The sequence below is a fragment of the Panicum virgatum genome, chromosome 4K (assembly GCF_016808335.1).
Source record: "Panicum virgatum strain AP13 chromosome 4K, P.virgatum_v5, whole genome shotgun sequence".
NCBI lineage: Eukaryota > Viridiplantae > Streptophyta > Magnoliopsida > Poales > Poaceae > Panicum > Panicum virgatum.
In genome coordinates, this window is record NC_053139.1 from 20,460,297 (window position 1) to 20,476,113 (window position 15,817).

At 45.9% G+C, this 15,817-nt stretch overlaps 1 long non-coding RNA gene across 2 annotated transcripts; it reads left to right on the forward strand.

Annotated features, from left to right (window-relative positions):
• Positions 1-11,135: 11,135 nt before the first annotated feature.
• On the forward strand, positions 11,136-14,858 carry LOC120703448. Of its 2 annotated transcripts, none has more exons than XR_005686969.1 (4): positions 11,136-11,628; positions 13,320-13,404; positions 13,776-13,832; positions 14,520-14,858. It is a non-coding gene; the product is annotated as an uncharacterized LOC120703448 (long non-coding RNA). The 2 variants fall into 2 exon arrangements; XR_005686968.1 differs by having other exon boundaries at positions 11,150-11,628; positions 14,568-14,858.
• Positions 14,859-15,817: the final 959 nt, after the last annotated feature.

A 15,817-nucleotide genomic window follows, 5' to 3' on the forward strand; every position in this document is an offset into this window, starting at 1 on the left:
CGAGGTGGAGCTGCAGTGGGGCGGCTGGTCCACGGCGGCGCAGGATCTCGGCGTGGTGGAGCTGCGGCGGCGCGGTGGTTCCAGGGCTCTAGGCTGTGCAGGTGGGCGTGTGCGGCGCTAGGAAGGCCGGGGCTGTGTTTAAAAGCTGTGCCAAGATGTTGGCGGCCTCAGTATGGAAGGCGACCGCAAGGATCGTGGCGGCGGGTTCGGATGGGCCTTACCGCGGAGGAAGCGGATCACGCAAGAGCTTTACGTGATCCTGTACACGGAAATCGGCTTCTAGAAGGAGATGGCGCAGGCGAAACTGGACGGTGGGCCTGCAGAGGCGAGGTGGTCCACAGGACAGCGGGGAACGGAGCTCGGCGTGGGCCGGCGCAGGGAGGAAGAAAGGAAGGTAAGGGGTGGAGCTGACCGGTGGGACCGGCGCATCAGCGTCGTTTGGGAAAGGGATGGTGCGGCCGCGTGGGAAACGGGTGCTGTGTCGCTGGCAAGCGGGCCCGGGTTGCTGTGCATCGGTGAAAGGGCGCTGGCGCTGAGGGGAGCACGTCCGCGCGGGCCTCACTCGCTGGCACGCGGGCCAGGTGAGAACGGCGCTGCGCATCTGCCGCGATGGAGCACAAAGAGTGGCTGCTAGGTGGGGTCCCGGGGAAAAGGGAGTCGCGGGCCGGGCGGAAAGAAAACAGGTCGGCTGGGGTTGGGCTGCTGGGCTGGTTTCTCTGTTCTTTTTCTTTTGTTTTTCACACTAAATTTTAAACCTAACACAACTTACGCACCAACATGAATGCACAAACAAGTTTAAACCTAGAAAAATTTTAATTACTTGTGAAAGAAAATTAGATTAAATGCAAGGCTAAGCGAATAAACCTTAAAAATTTAAATAAAGCCAATTAAATTTATTATTAAATGCTGAAATTAAAATTAGGGTGTTACAAACCCTACCCCCTTATAGGAATCTCGTCCCCGAGATTCAGCTGGACTGGCTAGCAAAGAGATCTGGATATGTCTTCCTCAACTCATCTTCTCGCTCCCATGTAACCTCAGCTTCACTATGATGACTCCACTGAACTCTGCATATCTTGATGCGCTTGTTCCGTGTAACCCTCTCTGATGTCTCCAGAATCTTCACCGGATGCTCAGTATAGGTCAGATCTTCCTGCACATCTAACCCATCCAGTGGTGCCCGCTCCTCAGGTACTCGTAGACACTTCTTCAACTAAGAGATATGGAAGACATCATGCACTCCAGAGAGACTGGTAGGCAACTCTAGGCGATAAGCAACTTCGCCTTTCCTCTTTAGCACCTTGAATGGACCAATATACCGAGGTGCTAGCTTCCCCTTGACGTTGAATCTGCGGATCCCTCGCATCGGGGACACCTTCAAATATACATAATCATCAACGCTGAAGGTCAGGTCCCTCCATTTGCCATCTGCATAGCTCTTCTGCCTAGTCTGTGCAATCCTCAGATTCTCCCGCACAGTCTGTACCATCTGCTCTGCATCTTCTATAATGTCAGGGCCAAAGAGTTGCTTCTCACCAATCTGATCCCAATAAAGAGGAGTCCTGCACTTTCTGCCATACAATGCCTCAAAGGGGGACTTCTTCAGACTGGCCTGGTAGCTGTTGTTGTAGGAAAACTTAGCATACGACAGGAACTTATCCCAACTGGTACCATACTGAATAGCGCAGGCTCGCAACATATCTTCCAAGACCTGATTGGTTCTCTCTGTCTGCCCATCTGTCTGAGGATGATAGGCGGTACTGAAGCGCAGCTTCATATTCAACGAATCATGGAGCTGCTCCCAGAACCGTGAAGTGAACTGAGATCCTCTGTCAGATATGGTCTTCTTGGGTACACCATGCAAACAGACAATCCGGGAGATGTACAACTCTGCCAGTCTGGCACCGGAGTAGGTAGTGTTCACCGGAATGAAGTGAGCAACCTTCGTCAAATGATCCACTACTACCCATATAGAGTTGTACCTTTTCTGAGTACGAGGCAACCCAACAATGAAGTCCATAGTGATTTCGTCCCATTTCCACTCTGGAATCTTCAATGGCTGTAACAGACATGCTGGTCTCTGATGCTCAGCCTTGACACGCTGACAAGTCTCGCAAATAGCCACGTACTCTGCAACGGAACCCTTCATCCCAAACCACCAGAATCGTTCCTTAAGATCATAGTACATCTTTGTACTGCCCAGATGAATGGAATACGCTGTATCATGAGCCTCGCTCAGGATCAACTTCCTAAGATCCTTCACATCTGGCACACAGATCCGGTTCTTGTACCACAAGGTACCCTGATCATCCTCTCTGAAATGAGGAGCCTTGCCTTTCTTGAGCAACTCACGAATCTCCTGCAGCTTCTCATCTTCCTTCTGATGCTGCCGGATCTCTGCCTCTAGAGTGGGCTCTGCCTCGAATGCTGCACTCGAAGTGTGATAGAAGAAACCCAAGCTCAACTTCTCAAACTCCTCACATAACTCCTGAGGCATCTGAAAAGCCACGGCCATGTTGACATAGCTTCTTCTGCTCAGAGCGTCTGCCACAACATTGGCCTTACCCGGATGATAGTGAATTTCTAGGTCATAATCCTTGACCAGCTCTAACCATCTCCTCTGCTGCATGTTCAGCTCATTCTGCGTGAAAATATACTTGAGGCTCTTGTGATCAGTGTAGATATCACACTGCTGCCCGAACAAGTAATGCCTCAAATCTTCAGAGCATGGACAACTGCGGCTAACTCAAGATCATGAGTGGGATAGTTCAGCTCATGCCGACGTAACTGCCGTGAAGCATGAGCAATCACTCTGCCTTCCTACATCAGAACACAACCAAGACGATCCTTCGAAGCATTACAATACACCTGGACCTCTTGCTCTGGTTCGACAGAGTAAGGATTGGCGCCGTAGTCAACCTCTTCTTCAACTCATCGAATGCCATCTGACGCTCATCAGTCCATATGAAATCCACACTCTTCTCTAACAAAGAAGTCAAGGGCTTTGCGATTTTGGAGAAATTCTCAATGAACCTTCGATAATATCCTGCTAAGCCCAAGAATGACCGGATTTCCTTCACCGTCTGCGGTGTCTCCCACTCGAGCACATCCTTCACCTTGCTCGGATCAACTGCAATGCCTCCCTTGGAGATGATATGACCGAGGAATGGAACCTCGTCAATCCAGAACTCGCACTTGCTGAACTTAGCATACAACTGATGCTCCCTCAATCTCTGCAACACGAGCTTTAGATGAACTTCATGCTCTGCCTCTGACTTGGAAAAGATCAGGATATCATCAGTAAAGATCACCACGAAGACATCGAGATAATCCATGAAAACCTTGTTCATCAGGTGCATGAAGAAAGCCGGGGCATTAGTCAAGCCGAAGGACATGACCGTGTACTCATACAGCCTGTACTTGCAGGTGAATGCCGTCTTCGGAATATCCTCAGGACGGATCCTCAGCTGAAAACAACCCGAACGCAGATCAATCTTCGAGAATACACAAGCACCTCGAAGCAGATCAAAAAGATCCTCAATACGGGGCAGTGGATGCTTGTTCTTGATGGTAACTGTGTTCAGATCCCGATAATCGACGCACATTCTCTTCGAACCATCCTTCTTATCTACTAACAACAACGGAAAAGCCCAAGGAGAAAAGCTGCGACGGATATAGCCCTTGGCTAGCAACTCATCAATGGTCTTCTTGACTTCCTCATGCTCTATAGGTGCTATGCGGTAGGGCCGGTTTGCAATAGGAGATATGCCAGGCAAGAGATCAATAGAAAACTCAATGTCGCGTTCAAGCGGCGTACCTGGCACCTGGCAGATCATCCGGAAAGACATCCGGGAATTCAGACACCACGCGAATACCGTCTGTGGGTCTAGCCTCCATTTGATGAAGAAACCCCGAGGGTTCTGAAGCACTGACTGTGACCTGCTGGCCATCAGATGCTGACAAGTGAACTGTCCACTGAGCACAATCAATTCTGACTCCCCACTTGGCAAGAGTCTCCATTCCCAGAATCACATCAATACCCTTGGTGTCTAGCACCATCAGATTAGCACTGAACTTTGCCCCCCTTATGGCTATACTGACCCGGGGGCAAACAATATGGGATCTCAACTCCCCTCCCGGTGAAGAGACTAGCAGACACCTCTTTAATGTGGTGGTAAAGAAACTATGCTGCTCAACATATGACTTGGTGATGAATGAATGAGTAGCACCAGTATCGAAAAGCACTGTAGCTGGATGGGAGTTGACCATGAACGTACCAATAACCACGTTAGGAGCCTCGGCCGCTGACTCGGTTGTCATGTGGTTCACCCGACCTTGTGCTGGCACTCTGGGCTGAGCTGGGCGCCCCTGCTGTCCCGCCTGTGCCTACCGGGGGCAAGAGTTGGCATAGTGCCCCGGCTGGCCGCAGTGATAGCACGCGCGAGGAGGTGCTGGAGCCTGCTATCTGGTAGGAGGAGCTACCTGCCATGGAGCCTGAGGTGCGGCGGAGTTGGTGGAGCGGCACGAGCCGGAGGTGCCGGAAACCTCTGGCCCTGCACCGCCTGCTGCTGCTGTCGAGGCGGGTACTGCTGCGGCGGCCGGTACTGCTGCTGCTGAGGCGGCTGGAAGCGGGGACGGGTGTTGCTGCCGGAAGCAACTGGAGTGATTTTCCTGTTCTTATCCTCCATCTCCCGGTGCTTGTGCTCCGTGTTGAGCGCGCTGTCAACCAGATGGTTGAAGTCATCGAAGCGGAGGTTGAGCAGCGCGTACTGGATGTAGTCCTCAAGACCCTCCATGAAGTGCTCCTGCTTCTCGCAGTCATCCGCGACCTCGGCAGAGGCGTAGCGAGCGAGCTGAAGGAAACGATCACGGTACTCCGTGACCGTCATAGTCCCCTGAAGTGAAAAAGAAAGATGTATGACGAATGATTAGCTCCTATTTTAGAAAGATAGAACAAGGGAGATCTTATCTCAAAAGGAAATGCTGAAGGATTATATCTGGATTTACCTGTTTAAGCGCAAGGAACTCCTTCTTCTTCGTCTTCATCACGCCCGCTGGGACGTGGTGGCTGCGGAACCGCTCCCGGAACTGGATCCAGGTGAAAGCCTCGCGGTCCTGAATCCTGTGGGACTCCCACCAGTCAAGAGCTGCCCCTCGCAGCTGCCCTGCTACGTACAGGACACGTTCCCGATCATCGCACTGTGCGATATCCAACTGGCGCTCCACTGCACGGAGCCAGTTGTCCGCCTGGAGTGGGTCAGACGTGTGGGAGAACGTCGGCGGGTGACCCCTCAGAAACTTCGCGCGCCTGTCGCGGGGCTGCTGTGGTGGAGGCGGTGGCGGCGGCTGAGCGTGGACCTGCTGCAGTGCCTGAACGGTGTTGTTCAGTGTGGCCATCATCAGCATCTGGAGCTGGAAGAACTGCTCCGGAGTCAAGGGTGGAGGCTTCGGCATTCCGGTACCCTGGTTGTTCTGCCCTTGCTGGCCAGAACCGGAACCGGTGCTCCAGGTGTTCACCATCTGATTTGAACAAAAGATGTATGAGCAAAGATATTGCAGAAATAATTTCAGATGGATATGATATCTTTCTGCAAGGAAGACTTAGGGATGATAAAGTAGACATGACAGAGTGCATGGTTTTAACCCTAACGGTCTAACTCATTTTATTAATTAATTAAACTTTAACTTCAGAGCTGATTTTCACTAAACAAATTTAACTACTAAGCTATGCAATCAACCAAAGATCCAAATCAAATATTTGCATAATAACAAGCATACAAATTTTACACTTTAGCCGAGTTTAACACACAACTCGACTAACACAACACGTCGCAAAACGTTCTATTGTGCTATTATAAAGGGTCATTTAGCTTACACCTATGATGGTCGTTTGACTTACTTCAGGCCAAAATCTACGGAAACTATTCTATAGAGAAAAATCAAGGCAAGACGAGTAAAAATCTTAGAATTCAAGGAATAATAGCAAAATAGTTTCAGCAGACAAGGATAGAGAGAAAAAGACACAAAACTCGACCAGTTCTATCTAGGCTTTCGTCCACAGTCGATATAGCTCTGAATTATTGAATGTAAAAAATTATGGTATGGGTTTCAGTTTTTCTATCACTGAGTATTTTTAATCCGTGTGATAGTAAATTGTCAATTACTGTATTCTTGTTTACAAAGTTTCTTTTGAAATTATGTTCTCTCTGCATGGGCACTTTTACTATAAAATATAAAATTATTATTTACTAGAATTTATACAAATATAAAATTTTTATTTAATATATTTTTATTACACGTGCCTCAGGCACGTGCGTATCTACTGGTTAATGTATAAAATAGTAACCTGACAGTACATCATGTCTATAGAAATAATAAGATATTCCGGCCAAGTTGCTAATGACGCCAACAGCTCTTCCAGCAAATTATGTCCCTATGATTAAGTTGGAAAGGCATCAATGATCTCGACATGCATAGAGCCAATATAAACAAATTTCCTTGGGCTCATTTTCATCTCTTTTCCATGCAGTGCTGCACCATCTGAATTGTTGGAAACTATATACTTCCTTTCATGTTGACAAGCTAAAGCAATTTGAGGAGCCACGGACTCATCAACAGGCCACCATGAACTCCATGCCAGCAGGCGGAGCTGGGACTTGGCCGTGCCGGCCCAGCCCGGCCCTCTCGTGCTTCGTGCCGTATTGGGTTTAGATTTTTAGGCATGATCGGTACATCGTGCCGTGCCGTGCCGTGCTGGCACGACAAGTCTATTATGAAGTCCAAGCATGGCCCATGGCACGCCGGCACGTCTTTGTGCCGTGCCGGCCCAAGTACGGCCCTTCGTATACTTGCAATTGGATTTATATGTATCGATATAGAAATATTATTATTGTAATTAGAAAGCACATAAACTACTATTGATGTATAAAAATTACATGATTTTTTGAATGAATAATATTTTCTTTCATGATTGCTGTTAATTAGAAATGAAGATTATCTGTCATAATAGAACAAGGGGCTACATACTGGCCGATGGGCTGTTTTCGTGCCGTGCCGGCCCAAGCACGGCCCAAAATGCGGGTCATGCCATACAACATGTCGTGCTGAGATCTTAGGCACGGCACGGCCCTCGTGTTTGTGTCATGCCGGCACGGCCCAAAATATTTCGTGTCGTGCTGTGCTTGGGTCGTGCCAAATGATATGGCACGGCCGTCCAAAAATGGCACGGCGCAAGTCGGAGCTGTACCCGCAGGCACACCTTCCCAATACATGTCTGCGTTCGAGGGACACATACGTCCTTTTGCAGCTAGCGCATGCGCTACTTTAGTACTTTATTACAAGATCTAGGACAGTAAACGTCAAACGATGAGAAACAAGATGCGGCCGTTGCCTTGATTTCATGAACGAGACCACCAGTCGGCGCGAGAGCGAAATTGTCCCCTCCCGTAGCCATCTTCAGAAGCATGGAATCCGTTTCAACAATCACCTTCTGCATTCCACGATCGCTTGCTGCTTTGACCCCGTCCCCGGCAAGGCATCCCAGCACTTCCGTATGGAAAGCATCTAATGCATGTAACACCACACCGGCTCCTGAATCCTGATAGAATCGCGAGTCTCGCTAGTTTACGGTTGACCACAGTCCGACCATTTTTTTTCCTTTTTTAGTATTTTTTTTGTTATTTTCCGATTTTCGAAATTTTTTGTAAGAGAAATTTTGGAGAGAGAAATTTTTTGACGAGAAAAAATTAGACACAAAAATTTGAGAAATTTTGTAAAGAAAAATTTTGGAGCAGCAGCAAATTTTTCAAAGGAAAATTGAAGAACATAATTTTTTTCAAGAAAAATTTGGAGAGCAGAAAAATTTTTTCAAAGGAAAAATTAGGGGAGAGGAACCTTCAAGAAAAAATTTGAAAAAAAAATTGTACGAAATAAATTTTAAAAAAATCAAGAGAAAAATTTCAAAGAGAAAAAAATATTTACATAAAAAATAAAAAATCTCAGATAAAAAATGAAAACAAAAACCCGGAGATGCCGGTGGCGGGGAGGTCGCACTGCCCCGTCGTCCTCCACGCTGGCGGGGGAGCGCGCGGCCAGGGAGGCGGCGGCCGCCGCACCCAGGGAGGCGGATCCGGCGGTGGCGGCGGCAGGGAGCGTGTGGCGGCGGATGAGCGTGGATCCAGCGAAGGCGGCGCGTGGAAGCGAATCCGGCGGCAGATCCGTCGCCGGAGGCGAGCGCCCGGGGGAACACCCTGCCGCCGCCGCCGCCGGCGAGCGCCCTCGTTGCCGCGTCCCCAATCCTCCGCAAGCGGCCTCGTCGCAGTCGCCACCATCCTCCGCAAGCGCTGATGCAGCAGCGGCCGCCCAATCGTGCGCTTCGCTCCCCGCCGCCGGCCGCTAGATGCAGACAGAAAAAATGAAAGGAGAAGGAGAGAGGAAAGGGAATATGAGAGATGTCACGGGAGAGAGGGCTGGGGACTAGAGAGTCACGTGGGTGGGACCCTCCACAGAATCGACCGTGACTTTCCTACGGTCACCTGTGAAACTAGTATTGCGTAGAATCGCAGTGCCTTCTGAGTCTCGTATAACGAAACCCCAGCCACCACTTCTTGCTACTGGGTCAAACGCACCATCAGAGTTGATTTTCAGCACCTCCCCTCCTGGTTTTGTCCACCTCCTTAGGGTCTTGGGCGGTTTGGGGTTTTCACTTGCAGCAAGCTTCAGCTATTCCTCAGTGTGGAACCGAATTTCAAAAGCTAGCCCTCCAACTTCCCTTCTTTTTTCTCCTCCTCTGATTCGGTTCCTTTCCAACCACCAGTGCCATAACGTCGTCACCACCAGAATGCATTCCTTCTCTTCCAGCTCCCAGATCATACGCAGCATCTCCTTAGCTGATGTTCTCTCGGCCATCTGAAGCCTCACATGCTCAAGGTTCAGTTCCTGCCACAGTTGCTTCACGTACTTACATTTGCAAAACAGGTGCCCCCCATCTTCATCAAGTCTTTCGCATACAACACATCGTGTGTCAAGATCCATTCCGCGTCGAGACAGAGTAGTTCTCATAGCCAAGGTATTGTGACCCAGCCTCCACAAGAAATGTTTGATTTTACCCGGGCATGCTAGCTTCCAGAGCTTCCTCCAAAATCCCTCCTCTGCATCACTCCTTCCATGGCTTGATGATGCACCTCTGCCACTCGCCATCCAGGAGTTTACTCTGTGTATTTTGTATGCCGACCGGACCGAGAAGATCCCCCTGGTGTCATAATGCCAGGCAACTACATCGTCCATATCTTGGTGAACAGGAATAGACTTTATTATTTCAGTATCTTCTCCCCAGAAGGTTTGCTCCAACAGCTCATAATCCCAACTCCCAGTACTGGGGTCGATCAGCTCACTGACATTTCTTAGCAGATTTTGCCCCTTAGGTGTTACCACTTTCCTCGTCGTCCCTCTTGGTATCCAGGGATCGGTCCAAATATTTATTTTCTCCCCGTTGCCCACACGCCATATGATGCCTTCCTTCAGGATATGAACTCCTTTCATTATGCTCCTCCAAGTGTAAGACAGATGACCCGTCTCTTTTGCTTTTAGCACATTACCATGAGGATAATACTTTGCACGTAGAATTCTAGCACACAGCGAGTTTGGGCATTGGATCAAGCGCCAACTCTATTTCGCCAACATCGCCAAGTTGAAAGAGTGTGTGTCCCGGAAGCCCAGACCACCCTTGCTCTTCGGAAGCGTTAATTTTTCCCAACTTAACCAGTGAATCTTCTTCTCACTGTCCTGCTGACTCCACCAATACCTCCCAATCATGGAGCTTATTTGATCGCACATCTCTTTGGTGATGTCGAAACAGCCCATCGCAAATGTCTGGATGGCTTGCGCCACAGCTTTAATCATCACTTCTTTCCCCGCACGTGACAACATGCGTTCCTTCCAACCTTGGATTCTCTTCCAGATCCTCTCTTTTAGGTACCCAAACACCTGAGATCTCGATCGCCCAATGAATACCGGGAGGCCAAGATACCTTTCATTCCTTGTCTCTCGCTGGATATTAAGAGCTTGCATCACCTCGGCTTTCTTTGCTGCTGGGGTGTTAGGACTGAACATCACTGCCGACTTGTCCTTGTTAATCATTTGCCCGGAGCACTCCTCATAAATGTGAAGTATACTTTGTAGTCACTGCGCATCACTCCCGTCCGCACGACAAAGTATCAATGGGTCGTCGGCGAACAGTAAGTGAGAAACGCTCGGAGTTCCATGGCAAATCTTGATACCCCTCAACTCCCCTTCTAACTCAGCCCTCTCCAGCATTGCCGAAAAACCCTCCGCACAGAGCAAGAATAAATATGGCGACAAAGGATCTCCCTACCACAACCACAGTCCCCTCTCTGGCCGGAAACTATCTGTCAATTGGCCATTTACTCGAATTTTGTATGATACCGAGGAGACGCACTTCATCACAAGCTCCACCCACACCTCGCAAAAACCCAACTGTACCATCATCTCTCACAAAAAAGACCACTCAACCCGATCATATGCTTTACTCATATCTAGCTTGATTGCAGCACACCCTATTTTCCCCCTTTTCTTCTTCTGCATATAGTGTGTCATCTCATAAGCGATCAAAATATTATCCGAGATGAGCCTGCCTGGCACAAACGCACTTTGTGTTGGAGACATCACGTCTGGTAGCACTTTCTTTAGTCTATTCGAGAGAACTTTGGAGATAATCTTATACAGAACATTACACAAGCTAATTGGGCGTAGATCTTTAACATGTTCAGGCTGCGATACCTTTGGGATCAGTACGATTGTCGTTTCATTCCACCCGGTTGGCATCGGCCCTCCTCTCAAGACCTGCAACACTTCATCCTGCACTTTCTCTCCCACAATCTCCCAGAACTTCTTGTAGAAAATTGCCGGCATTCCATCCGGACCCGGAGCTTTCAGGTCACCAATTCCATCCAAAGCCTCCTTCACCTCCTCCACGGTGTAATCCATGGAGAGCATTTCATTCATCGCCTCTGTGACCTTCATATTCAACTTGCTAAGTAGCCGTTCAGTGTCATGGCTACCTTGCGACCTGAAAAGATGCACAAAGTAGTTAGATATAAAACATTTCTTTTCCTCCTCCCCCTCCACCTCCACCAAACTCCCATCCTCTCTCCTCAACTTTCCAATAAAGTTATTTTTCCTCCTCTCCGAACAAGATGCATGGAAGAACGATGTATTTTTATCTCCTTTCTCCAGCCATTTAACATGCGCCCTTTGTTTCCAATACATATCAAATTTCAGATTTACTCCACGTCAATCGTTTGAGGATTTGTTTATGTGTCAATCGACGCTGTGAGCCATCCGATCAGGGTTGGACGTGTGGGATATATTCGCTTCTACTTCGTGTAATCGGGCCCGCTCGGCTCAGTTGTTCTGCCCGTTGTAGTGTTACCGGGTCGGTGTTGAAGTGTTATCGGGTTTGGTCTGATACTCCACTCGATGTCTCCTGTCCCTTTCGTTTCTGTGCTGAGCTGCATGGAGGCGGAATAGGTGGAGATGGAGAGGCGGGCGATTTGGCGGACCTTGTCTTCCTCAATGACGATTGTGGATTTCCGGCGAGGTCCTCTTGAGGTTAGTCTCTTCTTCTCCTGATCTTTCCGTTCCTGGTTCAGTTGTTTGATGTGAGGGTAGGCGGACAGATTGGCCTTTGAAATCCCCTATTCATCCCCTAATCCCATCCTGTCTGGTTGAGCTGTAGATTTTCCACGGGAAGCATCTGCATTGGCTGTGCGCCACCATACACATGCCACGCAGATGAGAAATTAGTGGAGGATTTACCCCCTTTGCCTAGATTCGTCTCCTGTTGGTTTCCCCACTTTCCGCTATGTTCGATTTGCGCGATTAAAGATCCATTTGTGTTATGTGTTCATCGATTTTTGATGGTTTATCGCATATGTGTATCCTGTGTCCATGTGCAGTTAACTGGGAGATGTGTGTATGTCTGAATTGTGGCGATAGTTTTGGTATTTTACCTGATATCATGCATGATAGATTGTTCCGGTATTCCATTTCCATATGTTTCAGAAAAGGGGAAGTATATTGTGTTGACTGTTGACCAGTATCCCCTTCAGGAATTGCATAGATTGAAGAATCTTTTCCTTGTTTTGAAAATGCTTGAAGCCTACTAGTATTGCAATAGCACCTTTGATCTCCTTGGTAATATAGCCATCTCTTTTTCTGTATGCTCCAGCTAAGATTGTCTAACTTAGCAAAGTGTGTCTTACATCACGAGAAACACTGATGGGTGATGTTCCTACTTGTGATTCATGTTCTTTCGCTTTTCTGTATCTGATTATTGTTTTATTGTATTTTTCTCATTAACAGCCTGCTGTAACAATGGGCAAGGGGACATTCTCCTTTTATTATTATTTTTGTTGGCTTATATTATCCATCATATATCTGTATGTGTGATTTTTATACTTCGACACAGTGCAATTTCTTTTCAGCAAACAATTCATAAAACCATATATTTGTAGTGCGTCTACTAGCAGTATGATATGTCGAATTTGTCAAAATTATTTTTCAAGCTAAATTCACGTGGGTATATATTCTTCCTACCATATACCTTTTGCATCAGTATGTTCTTTGGGTGATTGTCCTTCATATAATGTCTAAACCTGTCATTTTCTTACAGACGTTCTTCATTCTTTTCAGTTTTGAATAATAAAATTTATAGCGATAATTTATATCAATGTAGCATTATTATGACATTTTAGTTCCATTTGAAAATCCTTTTCATGTAGTGATATAAAATTACACTAGTGAAACTTCTTCAATTTCATCGCACAGATTGTAGTTTCCATCTTACGGAGGGTGCTCTTTTATTGCTATGATGTACAGTCATTGTGTGTTTTATCTCTTCTAGAGTTTTTTTTGTTTCATCATAGTCTGCTCGATCGTGGAGGGTTAGCTCAAATCTTTCTAGCTAGTTTCTGCCCTCTCTACAACTGTTTCCTCATGCACCTCCACATTTACTGTACCAATCCTACTTAATTACAGTTTAGTACATGCATAGACAATGTTGCCTTTCAGTGCATACGACCACTAAATCTTGGATAATCCCATGCTTGCATATTTGAAACTATTTTTCCTGGCCACCGTCTATGGTTTGCTTGGCTCCCTTTTTTCATACTTGATGTGGTACAGGCCTATCTGCCGCATAATGAGGTATGTGGCATTGGTTATAAATGCCTTTTAATTTTGCGTAGCTTTTGAATCTTGGTGACCGATTCGATTTGTAATTATAATTTCTATTGTTCTAGAACAACGATGACTCTAAGATGATATGTGAAGACAACTTCAAGAATGTATACAAGTTATTTTGTGGTTGAGTATCCTATTGTGTCTGTAAGTTGCAAGCTCTCTCTCTCTGGATCCCTTGTCTATTTGCACAACACGTATCAATGACACTGCACGTCTAGTTTGTAAGTTTAATTTTATTGTAATATTTGTGATTTTACTATAATCTTTTAAGTTTACTGTAAATATTGTGATTTACTTGTAATTTTTTAATTTTAGTATAAATATTGTGATTTTACCTTAAATATATTATACTAGACTTATACCCTGATTTTTTACTGTAAATATGCAAATGTGCATCACCTCACATATTCTTGTCAAATATGACCAGTGCTTACAATTTCAATGTAAATATGAACTAGTTCATACATATTTATGTCAAATGTCAGTTGTCTTGATAAATATTGTATATTTTTCAGACTATGAGTTTACCCAAGTGTTTTTGAGATGAGTGGTGTGTAATGCACCTTTCCAAGGTACCTCTTTCGTCCAAAACTAAGCTATATAGTTTACCAAGTGTTCATCATGTTTTCTAGTGTTTTACAGTTCGTTAAACAACTATGTATCATATGAACATGTCTGAACTAAAAAAAATATTAACTTTATGCCATGTAGCAGCTGTGATTTTTCTATATAATATTTTTATAACCATGTCAAATGTCAACTGCATGGTCCACGGCCTGGTGTTCACAAAAATGTGTACTAGCATCTATTGTCCAGTCACACCTCCATGGTCTGTAGCTTCTACATGAGCTTATAACTGGTTCATGCCCAAGTGTTTAAAATATATGTAGCAACTAAGGATTTGGGAATTTAATTCGGGCGCCAAAAAATATGGTATAAATGACATTATAAATTATTTAATTTGGTTGCATAGTTAAATACTGTCGGGCGCCAACTAAGGATTTATAACAAAGCTCATCATTTCACACGTTGGGCTTATTTGGCCCATGCTATGCTATTGGGAGAACCTAATTGGGAACCTGTGCATATGAAAACTTTTTGTTGGATTAGACATAATGCTAACTGTTCATGAGCTTTGTTTGATAATGCTTCTATGAATCTTAGGTCACAAATTGTTAAATGTGTGGTACATAGTTTTTTTATCTGATCGATGTGTTTATGAACTGTGATTGTGTAAATTTTTAAACATGCAATGGCAGATGGAACGTCAACAATATAAGGTTATCATTGATGTTGCTTCGTTGCAGATTTCTATGGTACGGTGTCACCCATAAAATTGAAATTGTGTTCTCCCTGAGCTTTATTAGAGCTCACAATGTGGAGGAATCGGCACTTGTCAAACTGTAACTGTGGCATGTACTTATAGGGTGTGATTGTAATTGTGAGGAAAATTACTTGTGGCATGTAAATTTTTAATTTTTGATGTATTTTTCACCCTCTAATGCTGCTATTTGATTCCCAGCTTGCATATTTTATTTACATGTAACTTTATTGTCAACCCGTAAAATATTGCCTGTAATTTTTTTATTTTTGATGTATTTTCACCCTCTCATGCTGTTATTTGTGTGTGTGAGAGAGAGAGAGAGCGAGAGAGAGAGAGTGAGAGAGAGAGCTCATTTTATGTTTGTGACTTGAAATGTGTGTAAATTTATTTTTTTGTGTGAAAGAAATGGGTGTAAATTTGGAATATGATGTGAGTTCCCTTGCATTCAAAATTTTAAAATCTATACTGTAAGGAACATGGCCCCCCATTTAGGCCATTGTTTGTGATTTTGGTGATTGAGTGACAACATAATCAATGAGACTAACAAGTTTGCGAGATCATATTTGTAGGATTTCTAGGTCCCATGGATATAATTCAAAATGTCTAAACTACCGTCAAGACGCAATGTCAAATCAATCGTCGATACGCCAAGTCCAATCCACCATCAAGATGACAAGTCCAAACCGCCGTCGAGGTGCCAAAGCATAGTTACAATCCAGAGATGCAGAGTCAGCTGCACCGGTTAAACCGACGCCCCATCATCGGTGCATCCGATGGTTGCCGGATAAACCGACGCTTAGGCATCGGTGCAAGTTTTGGGGCTAGAAGGGATCAAGTGAAGACAGCCTTTAGGCACCGGTTTAACCGACTGGTCAGAGACAGGCATCCGCGCATTCAACATACTATTGTCCAGAGACGATGTCAAGTGCGCAGCAGCCAAGCCTTTAGCACCAGAAGAACCGATGCCCCATCGGAGCAAGCGTCAGAGCAATGACGTCATCAAGAAATGATCAAGAATAACGGCTACGTGAAGATCCTGTGTCACCGGTTTAACCGATGACCAAGCATCGGTTTAACCGATGGTCCCAGGGATTGCTGCGGCTATGTCAGAGAAGCCAACGGCTACTTTAGAGCTCAGTGTGACCGGAAGAACCGATGCCCTAGCACCGAAATTTCTGATGCCTACGCAGAAAAGTGCCCAACGGCTACAAACGGCTACTTCGAGTTTGTGGG